Below are 15,667 nucleotides of genomic sequence, written 5' to 3' on the forward strand. Positions count from 1 at the left end.
AAAGTAATTGAAAAAATATTAATTCTAAACGTTGACATATGATTTTTTATGTCCTTGATAAAAAACCAGCTACTCATATTTATTTAAAATAACACATGGGCGTGTAAACTAATATTAATATATCACAACACTTTTTTTACCAATAATTAAATTCACCTAAAACTTTTCCACGGCCTTTCTTAATCTGACACAATAAAGTTTTTCTTTTAATCAGAAAATTTCATTTGAAGCCCACACGTGAAGAATTTTCTGAAACAAAAAAAAACAAATTCATTATTAAAATTAATTAAACGTCCTTAATTTTACTGTCAAATATTTTATTTGAAGTTCATAAATATATATTTATTAAAAGACAAAGTTTTGTTATGATTTCTAAAAGAGTAACACATGTTTCGTTATCATACAAGAAAATGGTACCAAATTCTACCATAACCTAAAATTATTTTATTGTAAAGGGATAAAAATGAAAATGGATATTTTTATCAATATGAAATTGAATCTTAACAAATTTAAACGCATTTATTTTACATTTTCGACATTTCGTTTAAAAAAAAAAATTGCATTTGTCGTCCTCGTGGTGTAATGGTCACTGCGTTTGCCTACCATGCAAGAGGTCTCGGGTTCGACTTCTGACATGGTTGATATGAAAAATTTATTTAAATGGATGTTTTTACACTATAATATCTCATTGTCCCTGGACTGATATCTGAAGCGTAAGACTGATCATCTTGTCTTTAAGTAACAAAAATGATCAAGATACGCTGCGATTGGTAAACCGATGCAGTGCCCTATGCACCATTAGGTGCGGAAAGGGAATGATGGTGATGATGAAGTTGTAAACCTATTTTTTTGATTTTTTTATTTAAATTATTTATTGACAATTCTTGATGGAATTCCATTGTAATGATGTAATAACTTTTATTTACATGTAAGTTTTTAATTTTAAAATACTTGGTACACTTTCACTTGTTTATTGGACTAATTAGCGCTTTCACCCTCTAACGGGCATCTTCAGGCTGGTGATTATTATACAGTGTAAGGATTATTTATATTAAACTAAATATTATCTTAAGTGTAGGTACATTTAAAAATTGCGTATTGTATCTTTATAAACTTATATTTAAATGTACCTACACTTAAGATAATATTTAGTTTTATGTAATAATCCTTACACTGTATAATATTTACTAGTCTGAAAATGCCCATTAGAGGGTGAAAACGCTTATTGGTCAAATAAATAAGTGAAAGTGTACCAAGTATTTTTAAATTAATAACTTATATGTAAATATAAGTTATTACATCATTACTATTATTTTTCATTTAAATTGTACATAGGGTTTAATTTTGAATATAATTACTATTGATTTGAATTGTTTAAGTATCATTCAATAAATGAACATATATACAAAAAAAAGTCTGCACAAACATGGCAAATTCCTAGCTAATCGGGACCTGCAACAAAGGATCTGTCTACATTGTAAAAACAGTTAAATAAATAGGTTGATAGTAAAAATACATAAAAAACAGGTTATTCAATATAATAAGAAAAAAATATATACATTCTTAGATACATGCATACACATATAAAATATGTTCCTAGCTGCCATTTATTTAGGACGGCATGTAAAAGAGATAAAGATTAAAAATGAAAATGGGAGTTTTTTAATAGTAGAAAGTATACACGATACCATCCATTGATTGTACTTTTTCAAACGAGAATAACAGAGATAGGAGTATTAAAGATTACATTCTTAGCGCGGTTTAATGTCTAAATTACATTAAGCTTATCTGCCTCATCTTGTTATGTCTAAACATATCAAAACTACCATCCGAAATAAATTAAGAGGGAAGTCTAAGAAACATTTTTTTTCACATCGAACTTTACAATACTCTACCTAATGTTGATCTGTTTTTTTTAAGTTGCTCTTACTGTGGGTGGAATAATTTATCTAAGTAGAGACATAACAAGAATACAAAGACAACAAAATAAAATTCTTAAACTAACATACAACCTACTCTTCCTGACCTCTCCGACTGAACTGTACAAATAAAAAACACCAGTTTGACATAAACTACTTGACTAAAATTGAGACCTTAAAAATTGTGCACAAAATAACACTGGGAAACATACAAGACGACGAAACAATATTAGTCAAAAATGCTGACATACACAAATATAACACCAGACAACAACAACACTATCATATTGAAAAAGCAAAGACAAACACAGGACAGTCAAAAATACTACATAATGGACTTAAACACTACAACGACCTACCTTACTACTTGAAAACTTTTACTGGAGACAAATTTAAAATCAATCTGAAAAAGCACATGATGACTGAACTAACTAAACTAGACGAGACATAAAATGACTAGACAATATTAAATTTCTAATGTAACCCTAAAGGGTTTTTTAAAATTGTAAATAAATAAAAAAAAATTTTTTAAAAAAGATGCTTATTTTTAGTCATTTGAAAATACCCATACACGGCAAAATAATAATTGTCCTATTATTATTTTTAATCAAAAATAAAAACAAACGAAATTGGTAGACTCAAATTAATGTTTGCAATATGTATTGAAATGTATTTTTACTAATTTAATAATATTCTATTTGTGTTATTTACTGACATTTTTTTTATGGAAGTCAATAATTGTTATACCTAGAATAACTTTTATATGAAAATAAGTTCTAACTTAAAAATACTTGGTACAATTCCACTTATTCTTTTGATCAATTAGCACGTTTACCTTTTAACTGGCATCCACAGACTGGTTAATATTATACAACGTTATAGTATGTAAATAGTACTCGGCAGGATTTTTTTAAATATATACATTTTTGTACAGAAAATTGAATTTTACATTATAGACAATCGAAGATAACCAGTCTGAAAGGATGTAGTAACTTGGTTTAATCAAATTAATAAAAATTATGATTACTTTATGTATTGAAAAATTACGATTAACTATAGTTAATTTTTTTAACAATATTTAAAAAACAATATTCTAAGTTTGCCCAAGACAAAGACTCGATTTCACCCATTAGGGAGCTATCAAGAATAACGTATTACAACAGGGGTAAGGAACATTTTTTAAAAAAGAATATCGTCTAGACATTAACAGGACTTTACCCAATTTCTGAAATTTACCATTCTGTCTAGGTTTTTTTATTTTGTATTTTATGTTAATTAAAAGAAAAAATTAAGCAAAAGAAAACAATTTTGAATACTTTGGTAACAAGTCTGTCGTAGCAAATAAGTGTCTATCGCAAGAGGCTAAATTAGCAGTTCATAATGGAGTTCTGGTACCAACCCTAATGTATGGAAGCGAAGCATGGAGTTGGAAAAAAAGGGACGAAAGTAGACTGAATGCTGTTGAAATGCGATCCCTCAGGCGAATGTGCGGAAAAACAATGTATGATAGGTGCCCTAATGTCGAAATTAGAGCAGAATGCAAGGCTGAGTTAAGCATTATCGACAAAATTAAGAAAGGTCTTTTGCGATGGTTCGGTCATGTGGAGCGAATGAATGATGAAAGAACGGCTAAAAAGATTTATGATGCGAATGTGTCTGGTTGTAGAAGTCGAGGAAGGCCGAGAAAGACATGGCATGATCAAGTACAACAAATTCTTGAAAGTGGTCATGTGAAAAGTCGGAATAATCGACGTGCGTGCATGAGAAGATGTATGAATGTGAAGGAAGCAAAGGAAGTGTGCCAGGACAGAGTGGTGTGGCGTTCTATCCTCTCTGCCTACCCCTCCGGGGAAATGGCGTGATGGTTAGTTAGTTAGTTAGTTAGTTAGTTGGTAACAAATTCAAGGACGGTAAGCAAGAAAGATTTAATAACAACAATGTGTTGAATATGTCCTATGTTTGTCTATAAACATTTGGACATACTCAAAACATTGTTTTTAAACTAACTGGTATAAGAAGAAGCATAAAAAAAAACAATTGTTTTCGGGCGTTCCCAGCAGGTGAATTGGTTCAGCCAGATAAATTTCACCCACGTGATAAAAGTTTTAGCTCTATTACTTCACAAAATTCAACAGATGAAAGAGTTCAGGAAATGTGGATGTTTGAACATAAACAAATGGTGAACGTTACGCAGTGTGTAAAGTGACCACTTAAACCGTGGCCGTTAATGATAGTACAAAAACTAATAACTAAAATTTCGCTCAATAAGAATAAAACATATCCCTCCATCCAATTATACCAAAAGGCGAAACTTTTGAATGTAAGACAGAAATATTGTGTGCAATGTCTAAAATATGTTGTAAATTGTCAGCACTTGTTCCCTCAAAATTCAAACCGCCATTATAAAAAGAAATCAAGTGTTGGCTATTCCATTTTGTACCACAACACTAGAACAGTGGCATGCAAATGCTCTTGCCCCTAAACTTTATAACTCCTAGTTTGAAGACTCAACGAAAAATGACCATTTAAGCCTCTCTTCTTCTACTGATTTATTTATAAACTGGATCAAAAATATAAATGTTAATGCTTCCTTTTCCAGGTAAACTTCTTCTTTGCTTTCGTATGTATTCTTTATTAAATTAATTATCTAACTTCAATATAATAGTTTTCACTCTTCATCTATTTTTTTTTATTTCGCATCCACACCATAGATTTAATAATGTATTCTAGATTAAGTATACCCACGCACAGGCTATGCCTGTGTGGGTTTTTTTGTTCATATAAATAAATAAAGTTACATATATTATTGTATAAAAAATGTTACAAATATAAACAAAAAATGAAAATCAAATGAATAAATGAACCAGCCAATGACAGGTCATAAGCTATGCAAAAGCCTTAACTTCCATATCCCCTTCTCAAAAATGTTTTCCCTCTCTGTTGCAAATAATATCAATAATTATACTTCAAAAAGGCATTAACAAATTTTAGCATGCTTGTATTTATGTATTATTGTGAGTACAGCTATTAAAATTAAATTAAATCTTCTTTAACACATAAAGTGTCCATACGGCTCGACTGTGCAATCATCTTGCATCCACTATCAAAGATGTCACTACAGTATCTCCGTTTAAATCGCGTCTGAAGAAATATCTCCTTTCTCTTCCTTAATCTCTCCTCCTTTCCTCTTTCCTCTTTATTCCTTTTTCCAACTGAGTAATAGTTTTGATTTGAGGAATATGAACTAGTCACTTAAATTATATAAATAAAACATTTATTATTTTGGTTGGTTGGAAGAAATTGCCATTTGGTAATAAGCCCGACAATGTACAATTTACATTGTTAATTTACAAAAAGTTTTAAAGAAAACCCTGCATTTAATACTTAATTTTTTCTTTTTTGTGAATTACATATTATATATTGTTTTGATTGTTTTTTTCAACATTTAAAAATAAAGGTTTTTCTTTCTAAATTGGTATAATTATAATTTGTTTTTTTTTTGTTCAATGTATTTATGATTTTTTTTAAATTATTTTTTATTTATTGTTATTAATGCAGAAAACATACAGTCATACATACAAAGTATTAAAAACAATGATTTTCAAACATAAAAAGACCAATTAAGTTTTCATTAATTTGGTAAAAGATGTAAACATTAAGTGTGACAAAAAAAAACTTGAGTGAGAAAACAATAGTTAAACAATTAACATTTACGTTTTCCATGAAGGTTATTATTGGTAACAAATGAAAATACCGAATGCACACCTCGAGCCATCCATGCACACATACATATATTATATGAACGCATATGCACACACATGCATACGCACATCTACATGCATCTACATATAAAACATACACGAACACATACATAGCATAAACCATTCAGCAACTATCGCAAACATTCAACTCCATGAAGAATTTTTTAATACAAATGCAACGCGCAGTTAAAAATATCTACATTAATACTGAGTCTAATATAATTTCTATAGGTTCGTCTAAATAATGAATTTGAGGTAAAATTGTTTTTACAAGTTAGTATTTTAAAAAAGGAATTTAATATGTTATAGCAAAGAGGACAACAAAAGATTAGATAAACCTACCTGTTTTTATTTAAAATTATATTTATAACATTTTAATTTTTATATGCCTATCAATGATTTATTTTTTGCACAATATGTTAGCGTGTTCATTACATGAAACCACTGTATATGTGTACATATAAACTTTTTATGCTTTTTTTTCCGTTTGTCTACTGAATATTATATTTTTTTTATTTCTAGACTGTACATGTATTTTTTGCACGGTAAAAGGCAATGCGTGCCGTGTATATTAATTAATAAATAAATAAATAATGAATATTTGGTTTCAATTTGCAAAGTGCATGTTAATTTAATAAATTAGCTCGATTACGGTTGTAGTCATTAGTAGAATTACATAATAAAATGTTATTCAGTTAAACAAGAACTTGTATCAGCGGAGAATTTATTTCACAAATCCAAACTATTCAGCTTTAACATTAATAAAAATGTTGGATAACAGTATTTTATGGAGGTCTGTTGTGGCACTACATAAGTAAATTATTTAATAAGGTAAATCTCGGACTTGATTCCCGGCAATATTTATATAAAATAATTATTTCAAATGGTTTCACACTACAATTTCACAGAATTCTGAGTCCGGGTGGAATGAATAACAGTTCTTTTTGTGAAATAGAACCAGAATAGGAATATACCACGTTTTTTTTACATTTTTAAAGTAATAAAAGTCTATAAAATGCTGTCTAGTTAAAAAACAAAAATTTGCTAATTTTAGTAACATAAAAAATATATTTTAATTTGTAATTTTGAATTCCCGCAAAAACGGTCATTCCATTAGCCACGATTCATGTTTATTTGTTCCTGCCCATACAAATTTGTTTAGAATATTATCACGAATCTTGACGTCACAACTGCCAAGGCTAAATATGTTGCGTTTTTCTAACAACGTATTTCATTAAATTTATTCTTAACATTTATGTATGAAAATATTTCTTCACAGCATTCATGTTGATTTTGAAAATACAATTAATTATTCTATTTTATATATTTTTATCGGTATTCGTAGTATGTGATATTTCACTATTCTGGACAAGATTTTTTGACTCTCACTCAAAAATCCTGAAAAATAAAATTTAGAAGAAATAATTCGGCTTAGCGGTATCAAGCTTGTGGTCCAGTTTAACTCACGGATAGTCAATAAATGTTCTAATGATACCTGAGTACCGGGTTCGACTTCAAGGTAGTCGACATTAAATATATATCTGCAAGGGTGATTCGTTAACTCTTATGTGGCTGTGGTGTAACGCTAAACTACATAAGATACAAGACTTGAAATATCTATCTTATTTTTTTAATTATGAAATTGTATTTTTTGTGATCTTCAGATGGACATTTTCACACCGGATTTGAAAATTAAAATTTGAACTTAAATGCAGGATTTAAATGGAAAAAAAATCCTCTCTCTGCGAGGAATAATTATATGAATCAAAATTATGCCAATACAACAATAAATATGTTTAACTTTGTAAGAAAGAGCACGATAATAGAACTTAATGCAAGGAAGACAGAGACGCTGTTCTGTGGCTGGTGTTTGGATGAAAGAGGCAACAACATCCAGATAACACAACAGATACATGTACCATGCACAAGACAGGGAAAATATTACTGTGTGTTTTTCTCATTCGTTCAAATCAGTCGGTTATTGGCAGCGCGCGGAAGTGTGCGCTAGTTAAATGACCGGCATAATTATGATTTATAGTTTATTTCGCTGTAACCGGTCTAAATAATAATATTATTTTTATCGATAATAGAAAATCAATTATAAAACAGAATGTCTGTGTATTTTTTTTTCAAATGTCTGTACTTTTGCTTGATGTAACACGACGTTACCGCACCGTACCCAAAGGAGTTTTTGAGCACAGTCTAGTTAGTATCTTTCGTCTCTACTGAAATAACTCTCTATGTACATAAATAGATGATCATTTCATATGTATTATACTATTTCTTTATAGACTACACACAGGTGTTTTAACACTGTCAGAAAACTTATCAAATTAGCATATTTATAAATAAAGCAACTGGTCGTTTAAAATACCCAAAAATAACTGAAAATTGTTTCATAACATGAAAGGTAATAATGACTTTAAGATCGCGTATTTTTTAAAAATAATATTTAAATTGGCATATTTCGTCGTTTTTCTTTTGCTTGTTAACGAGTTTCGCTCCTTTTAAATTATTGTGCAGTCATTATTACGTGAAAAAAAAACATATTTATTTTTTCCACGTTACTTTAAATTAAAAACGAGTTTGTTCGCAGTATGAACAGATCGCCTGCTAACTCTTATAATTAATTCATTTTATATTTTAAGTTTCAATTACACATATACTTTTTTATATATACTAGTGGACCCGACAGACGTTGTCCTGCCCGAACGTTGACTTGCCTGCCATCAAATGGAAAAATACTTTTCATTGATAAGTAGGTATTTAGGTAGGTACTTGTTTATGGTTGAATTCCAAAACGTAAAGTAATTTATTTTCAAATATAGAATTCTTTTTGCAAATGCCAAACTCAGCTCTTCTCACCAATAGGGGTGCACTTTATACATGAATGCGAGTTTCAAAAATGTATAGAATGACAGTTAATATTATTTTAGTAATACTAAAATTCCAGCAAAAATAAATAAATGGGAAGAAATTATAAGGAATGAAAGAAAAGATCCATGAAAAGCAAATGATGTTTGTAAACATTCAAAAACAAACTTTTTTATACACAAATAAACAACATCCTTCCTATTTTTTGCAAATGCATTATCCTCGAATGCAACCCTGGTAGATCAATTAATAAAACATTTATGCTCCTAACTTCTTTTTTATATATTCGATTAAAAAAATTAATATCTACGAACACGTGCAGCGCAAAGGTCTATATTTCTCTGAAAACCACACGTAAATCGGTTAAGCTGTTTAGAAGTTCAGTGACATCACACGTACAAAAGAATTTTATATATATGACATTTTAATGTTTAAAAAAAGTAAATACTTTGCCGGACGTATTGCAAAAAGCAAGATATTCTCGTCAATAAAAAAAACAAGCGGGGTCAAAAAAAAAATTTCGACAAAATTAGCAATTCAAAAAGTGTATCAGAACTACATTTTATTTTATTTATATTTTTATTTACAAGACAGTTGTATTTTAATAGGCAAATAAGGCATGCACTTATAAATATTTAAAGATTTTGTTAAGCACGGCTGTACGGAAAGAGCTAATATAGATTCGATGAATGTTTGCAGGACAAAACAGTTTGGCAATAGATTCGTGTTTATTGATATTGGTTTGTTGATTTGAATTTATTAGTTTGTTGAATTTTATTAACTAATTGTTGAATTGTAGTATACAGTTTTAATTGATTAACGTTTATCTGTGGTTCAATGAATCCTACGTAAATAATGTATATGCCCTTAAGGCTATTTCTTCCGACCTATGTTTTAAGTATTGACTATTGATTTATTTTTGGTTTTATTTTAAAACAATTGAGGCTATTAGAAGCTAACTTAGAAATCTCCATTGAAAAAGTTACTGAGATATTTGCGAAAAACTTTGGAAAAAGAATTGTGAGAATTCTAATTATGCTTCACCAACTCAATGGAGAATGCTTAGTTTGCGGTGTCAAGTAGTACAATTCAAATCTGTGATTGCAATATTTAGAGATGGTTTTAAATTACACTTTTATTTAGGTAGGTAGATATTTATTGTATATATATATATAAGACGAGTGATACTTTAATCCACAAATTTGGAATATCCAGTGACCGATTTTATCGCTTTCGCGACATCTTCGAGACTGGTATCTTTATTAAGGAGTTCAATGTAGTTATACAAAACAGAGGTAAGGATAGATAATTGAAAATTATATTTATTTATTTATTTAATTTTAAAATACGCCCAAGGGGCATTTACAAAAAATATACAGGTAAGTACAAACATAGTAAGTAATAATTTAAAAGATAAACAACGCTTTTTTGTATACATGTAGAAACAATAAAAAGCATTTTGCCATGAAAATAACTTTATTTAATTTATTTTCATATAATTTTTAATTATCTATCCTTTTCTCTGTTTTGTATAACTACATTGAACTCCTTAATAAAGATACCAGTCTCGAAGATGTCGCGAAAGCGATGAAACCGGTCACTGGATATTCCAAATTTGTGGATTAAAGTATCACTCGTCTTTTATTTATATAATAAATAACAATTAACTTCCAACAAGAATTTTCACTTACAAACTTAAATGTTGTAGGTAGATGTTTATATGTCGTTTATTTTGTCATCAATAAATCATTTTACGTTTTTGGTGGAGATTTTTAAGTTTGCTTCTGATACCCCTCACATGTGGGTTCTCGGCAACACCTTCTCTTACCGCTTCAACTAGTTCATTGGAACGTCTTGAGCGTTGATGAACGGCATGTGGACGATCTTTCACAGTCCCGCGCTTAAGAAAATATAACCCCAAACGACGAGTAGTTTTGTCAGACGGTGCTTGTTGGCCACGATATTTTCGCGTTTGCTTCTAATACCCTTAATTATTTTGTTCGTTCAATTTTTTCTTCCTTTAGATGTGTTGCTTAATTCTGTACCTGGGGTGGGTGCTATAGTAATTGGACATGCTGTAGTTATTGGACTCTCTAAATCTAATGGTCAAAAAAAAGTAAACCTAAGAATTTACCTACACCCATAGTTTAGACCCATTAGTTTCTTTGTAGACGTCGCTCAGTACCCAACTCCCGATTTGAATTGCTGAATTAAAACGAAGTTAGAAATACTGCTGGAATCTTAAAGAAACAGTGTGGGATCACATTTTATGTGTAAGTAGCAAATTAATGTGTTAGTAGTAAATGCATTACTTAAACATTGAATTATTTTTCCATCTGTCAGATTGTCAAAGAAAACCAAGTGTACATTTTGTTAGTGTTGCCAGTTTGGTCAAATTTGTTACGCTACTTAGCTCATCTAATGAGAGAACTAATGAAAATTGGACCACTCGGATTAAACAACGCCGTGGTGGACATTTGACTGACATTATCTTTAAAGCATCATATATTATTTAACTTGACGAAAAAATATCCGTTTTATGTAGAATAAAATTTGTTTTTTTTAAGTTCAAAGTTCATAAATTAAATAACTCTTTTTAAATGATCTACTATGTTGGGTCAATCACTGTTTTCGCGGGTAAAATAAAATTTTAGAGAAATTAACGAATGGTTGTTTTTTTTAAATATAATTTTATTACATTTTTTGTGTTATGATTATATTTTTCGCGATTTGGCAACATTACGCTGCGACTTCACGCATGTGCGCGGCGAAAGTGGGGCAAAGTTGGGGTTATTTTGGACACAGTCCGATGTATTCAAATATGATTTTACGCTCTTTCTGGACTATTCTTTATTCTATGCCTCCACCATAAAATAAGACAGTTTTTTTGCTTGTTTTTTTTCTTGAAATAAACGATTAACATTTATTTATTTTAGATCATTAGATTTAGGATTGGATACTGTAGCATGTTCAATTTAGTTTTTTAAGTACGCATGATTATGCTGGTAAAAAATAAATAAATAAAAAGGCCAAAGTACGTCAAATTTCTGACATTTATTTTCTTCTTTGGTGGTAGGTACCGTAATACTTGATACAAAACAAGCCTGCACATATTTCGGTGACAACTCCTGACACATATTCTAACAATAATATTGTCATCTAATGTTCTAATAGAGCCAGTAAACATGGCGACACTTCTATTTACTCTCGGCCAATTGACACGTGAGTAATCAAAGGATTAGCGACGCCATCTTGTCCGTGTTAATTGTTTCTAACACTAGTGCCTCTGGCGGTGAAAAACGGAACTTAATAATAATAACGGAATGTTGCACAATTCACAAACTTTTCGTCTGTTTTGTGTACATAATGGCTAAAAAAATTATGTTGGAATCTTACACATAAGCGAAATATCACTGTAGTTCCCTTTCCGCACATACTGGTGCCTAAGGCACCACATTGGTAAACCGACCGCAGCGTATCTTGATCATTTTTATTACGTGAAGGGGAGATGAGTTTTACGCTTTAAGTGCCACTCCAGGGACTAAGAAATATTCAAATGTAAAAACGCTTTTTTTAAATAAATACTTTATGTCAATCGTGTTGGGAATCGAACCCGAGACCGCATGCATGGTAGGCAATTGCGTTGACCGTTAGAGATTATAATAATAAACCTAATGTATTTAACTACGTTAATGATGGTGAACGGAAATTTATATTTGTTAGGTTTATTTATTTATTTATTCACGGATATTACAAATTAAGTCAATTTAACGATGGTCAATACATTTCTTCATAATATCGCAACTTTAGGACAAAAGCGACTCAACTAAAAAGAAAACAGCTTTTTGAGAAATTGCAAAAGATGAATGTAAATTGTGACACCTTCGTATTCTTTCGTCGATTGTTTCATATTTTTCGAAGTAAGCACCAAATTTTTAGTTAAAAATCATACCGAAGGCTTTCAGCTATGCACTTATGAAAAAAAAAAGCGTAGTAAAAATAATAATCGAGTTCGTTTTCCGACATGGTATGTATGAAATATTTATCTAAATAGGGTGTTTTCTCACCAGAATATTTCATAGTCCCTGGACTGGTACCTGAAGCGTAAGACTGATCATCTAACCGCCATGTAACAAAAATGATTAAGATACACTGCGATTGGTGTACCAATGCAATGCCCTATGCACCATTAGATGCGGGAAGGAAATAATGATAATATAAAAAAAACATTTTTTTGTTTACTATGAATTATATTTGAAGTGTTTTTTTATATTCAACATATATTTTTTTTCAATCTCCGCTTTATTTTCAATCTCAAAAAGTATGACCATGTTTTATTACCCTTTCGTTCCGAAATCAAGTGGCTTTGTTTTTGCGCATAAACTTTCAATCTCGTTTACATGTTTATAATATTCTTCACAATCCTTGCGCTCCAAAATGTCTTGCTGAGAATTTCATTTACCTTTCTGATCATGGTCTTTTGCTTCGCTCTTCTCAGGAGAGAACACTTTCCATTCCTCGACAAAGCACATCATTTTTCAGCTATTGCTTTTCCGTTCAAGGTTGTAGATTGCTTTTAGGAATAAGTCCGCAAAAGTACTTATTCTATGTACTCGAAAATATAAAAATAAATGAAAATTGTGAGGTCAAAAGCACTGCGTGCCGTATTAATAAATAAATAATGGTAGTAAGTTAACGACACAAATTAAAATTAATTAGACAGTTAATTCATGTACATACACTTAAATTAATTTATGCAGAGAAATGTTGCAATTTCTGTAGAATACTGTCATAATTAATCTTTAATATTCCAGTTTGAGAAATCGTTATGAAACTGCGATAGACATTAATAAAAAATATTATCATATCTTAAATAACTATGAGATTAATTTTATATTTACCGGAGATAAATAATGTTTCGACGTTATTACTCTAAGTTTTGACAGATATATCAACAGAGGTCGAAAAGCTATTTGAAAAGGAAATATGGATATCTTTATTTATGTTTATCACTTTATTTTATTTTATTTATTTAGAATACAAACATACGTAAAGGTTAAATCTTTATGCTTAGAAATTATTAAATTTACATTTATTTTTACGTAAACGGCATTAATTTCCTTTAACATCTCTGACGTTCTGAGCAGTAATTTGGTTTTTCTATTTAGTTTTTTTATTTATTTTTTCTACTTGGTTTTTCGTATTTTTTTATTTTCTCTCTATCTATCCTCGCCTCTTTGTATACACCATGATCGGTCTGACACACATTTTGTATATCCGAATTATGTTTCCAATAATCATGTGTTCATTGTACTATACGACATTTCTTAGGCATCCAGATGTTTTCTAACTGAGATGGATATGTTCTCATCATCACTATGGCTGCATAATCTGCATGGCATGTGATATTAATGACCTTATCTCCCTTAGTAGATTCACTACTTTTTTTTATTCTTAAAACCGTTTTTTTATATATTTATTATGCTTGTGTAAGAAAAGGTTTTTAGCGTATAAATGGTTGTGCAATATTTAGTTATAAAGGTGCTAAACTTTCTTTGTTTCTTTGTTGTTCTCAATATGTGTTATTTTTTAAATGTTAATATTATTTTTGTCCCGAATTGAGTTGTTGTAACTCCTGGAAATGTTATTCAACGTATTATACTTGTAAATTACTTTGTACTATATGATTTATAAATAAAATAAAAAAACATATATACTGAACATAAATATGAAAAAAATATATATGCATATAAATATATATATAAATACATAACGAAAAATTATAAAATTGCATAACTATAACAATATTAACAAGTAGGTAAATACACAAAAGTAACCAAAAATATTAAATATGAAAAAGCAAAAAAGAAAAACATTCTTTAACATAAAGAAATGTTTAAGAATTATATTGCGCGAGAAAAAAAATCTGACTCGTTTTATAACTATTAAGTCCAGAACCAAATACATCAGCCTTGTCTGATTACCATATTTGTGGAGCCTAGGTATAGGCGAGTGCATGTGATAGTTGGTCCTAGAACTTGCAGAACAAAAAGGAGATCTGTGGCTGGTATGTCGACCAAGAACACGAAAACACACCAACCCCGGCAAATCTGAACAACCAATGCATGAACTGATCACTTAAAAGGTAGTATTAGGTCAATTAGGATTCTTCTATCTTTTTTTGTTTGTTTTCTTTTTTTTGTTTTCTTTGTTTTAATGTTATAACTGTCCATTATTTATTATAGTTGCAAAAATTCATTACCATTTTTTTGTATACCCACGAACATTTTTACTATTAGTATGTATTTCTTTGCTATGTAATTATGTTTTTTTAATACTCTTTTTTATCACTTATGTTTATTATAAAAAAACAAAAAAAAAATAATAAAAAAAATAACAAATAAAAGAATATTTTTTTTTTTTTTTTGGTTTTAAAAGATTTGCTTAAGATTATAACTAAATAAAGCAGTAGAAATATGTAGTTTAAAATTAAAAAAATATTTTCATATTTGAATATATAAATAGTAGGGAATGCCATCCAATAACACGCATTCACTTAACTGTAATAAAAAAACAATGGTTTAAGCAACATAAAAAATAAAATTATGGCAATTGAAACATGTTATTCATATATTTAAAAAAAACAAAATAGGGACAAAACAAGAATATAGTGGGAAGAAAAGGGAGGAAAGAGTAGTGATGAAGAGTAGAGATGAATGAAGGAAAGTAGGAATGTAATATTGGATATGATTTGATGACGATAAATAAAGAGGAAAAAAAGACAAACTGTTAGGTACTTTCGGGTAAAAATGCACAAGTCACCGCATTGGTACTGCAATTGCAGCGTTTCTAAATTATTTTTGTTACATAGGTGATCAGTTTTACGCTCTGGGTACTAGTCGAGGAACAATGAAATACTGCAGTGTAGAACTACCATTTAAACAAATATTTTACGTCCACCCTACCAGGAATAAAACCTAGAACACCAATCATGGTAGGCGAAAGCACCAACCACTACGCAACGAGGCAGACTTGTCTCCTAATTATTATTACCTGAGAACAGCCATCGAGTCGAAAACAACAGTCAAGGGTTTTGATTATATTATACACACA

At 29.7% G+C, this 15,667-nt stretch overlaps 1 protein-coding gene across 6 annotated transcripts in view; it reads right to left on the reverse strand.

Moving 5' to 3' along the window:
• The window catches only part of Wnt2 (Wnt oncogene analog 2), a 210,880-nt gene that overhangs the window by 159,870 nt on the left and 35,343 nt on the right, over positions 1-15,667 (reverse strand). Inside the window, exon 2 of one of the 6 annotated variants that reach the window (XM_088228732.1) lies at positions 157-249. The exons of 4 other annotated variants lie outside the window; for them this stretch is intronic. The gene's annotated coding sequence lies outside the window, so the exon portion shown is untranslated. Of the gene's footprint in view, positions 1-140; positions 250-15,667 lie in introns of all 6 variants that reach the window. One more of the 6 variants, XM_088228731.1, reaches the window with a different exon arrangement.

This window comes from Micrasema longulum, unplaced genomic scaffold (assembly GCF_059751315.1).
Source record: "Micrasema longulum isolate JH-2025_06_02 unplaced genomic scaffold, ASM5975131v1 h1tg000605l, whole genome shotgun sequence".
In the NCBI taxonomy this organism is placed as follows: domain Eukaryota; kingdom Metazoa; phylum Arthropoda; class Insecta; order Trichoptera; family Brachycentridae; genus Micrasema; species Micrasema longulum.